We start from the raw sequence: 1712 nt of genomic DNA on the forward strand, positions 1-1712 counted from the left end.
AGTTTGTACATAGGAACTCCAGCCTAACTGTGTTGTGATCACGCCAGTTTCCTGCCTGTCATGCTCTCTCGCTCATAGAGAGAGAGAGAGAGAGAGAGAGAGAGAGAGAGAGAGAGAGAGAGAGAGAGAGAGAGAGAGAGAGAGAGAGAGAGAGAGAGGCTCTTTCATAATTAAGACTATATCTTGCCATGAAAAATTATCAGCGCGTAGCGCTCACCATGGGAAACATCAGAGTTAACAAGAACATTTACCGTGAATTATATGTTTTTTAACGTTATATATGAAGTGGAGCGATTTTATTCTGTGAAATGGAAGCCAGAAGGTCATATGTTGATAAGGGACGGAAAAGACAGCTGCCTATGTCAGATTAGTGGTATTTTACAGCCAATGAAATGCTGGCATAATGTGTATTCTAACGTTATCAAGATATCTGCTTCCTACGAGAAGTTTGGCTTTATATTTAATACAGGGAACGCACTTTATCTCCCAAGTAGAGTTGAACACTGGCTCTAATGGCTATAACTGCCGAGGTGGAAATAATTGCAACGGATCGTAGATAAACGGGGAAACTAGATTGCTTCAAAAAGTTTATGACAGTATTATTTAGATCACGGCAAATAAGATCTGGTCGACTTTTCCCAAAATTCCATTATCTATGATATGCTGGGAAATCTGTATATAGTATATATATATTATGAACAAGACCCTTCATTGATATTATGACCATTGATAAAGCTCCATAGCAGAAGACACCTCCAAAAGGAACTCAAAAGATCATAGATGGTTTTTGCTTTAAAGGGAATAACGAAACACCTTTACAAATATCTGATGAATAGCAACATAAACATAGACATCTCTCCAAGCTATGAAAACTGTCTATTAATGATAAGAAGTATGTGTGGTGACTTGTAGCATTAGTGAAGACTGAGATCCATGATTGGCCTGGGCTTTCCTCCCTTCATTGGGTCGTATACCACTTGCACAAAACCTGGTAGACTTAAGCATTGTTTCTTACCCATACCTCCGTCTTCCGTATTACTGAGTTAAAGGTGATAACTGTTCGTTTCCGTCTAATAACAAGGAGTAACAACAGAGTATTATAATCTTTGAATAACTTTGGTTGACAGTGGAAAGTGTCAATTGCCTGATCCCATGACTTGCAGATGTGGTCCACACAGTAGGGCAACGATCAGATGAAAGTATATCATATGTATTATATGAGGATAACTGCGTGTTTTATTGACACTATATATAGACATAGGTATTTTTCACTGTATTATATGACTGCTTTCTTTAAGAATATTGCAATGGTCGGGAATCGAACCTGGGTCAACTGCTTGGAAGGCAGCTATGCTTACCACTATACCACCATCGCTTGAAAATGTTTGCAACATTTGCTTTACCTGGGTCTGCCTGGTGGTCATTATACTTACCTTGGTCACACGGATACCTGAAACTTTGTGTGTAATTCATAGACAATTCCAACGCTCCTAACTTCACACACAGTGTACCCACCATGGACTATATAGCCCTGAACGTGTTAGTGTCCCCATCAAATGTACCTAGTATCGATGACTTCACAGACAGTGTATCCACTACAGTCATACGGATACTTAAACCTTTCTCTGTCTCATTGACAATACCAGCGGCCCTGACTTTACAGACAGTGTGGTTATCAAGGATAATTGGATCCTTCAACGCATCTGTGTTCT

General features: G+C 39.5%; 1 non-coding gene across 1 annotated transcript; it reads right to left on the bottom strand.

Moving 5' to 3' along the window:
• Positions 1-1303: 1303 nt before the first annotated feature.
• On the bottom strand, positions 1304-1375 carry TRNAG-UCC (transfer RNA glycine (anticodon UCC)). Its single transcript has one exon. It is a non-coding gene; the product is annotated as a tRNA-Gly (tRNA).
• Between the last annotated feature and the right edge of the window lie 337 nt (positions 1376-1712).

The sequence above is a fragment of the Panulirus ornatus genome, chromosome 11, assembly GCF_036320965.1.
Source record: "Panulirus ornatus isolate Po-2019 chromosome 11, ASM3632096v1, whole genome shotgun sequence".
NCBI lineage: Eukaryota > Metazoa > Arthropoda > Malacostraca > Decapoda > Palinuridae > Panulirus > Panulirus ornatus.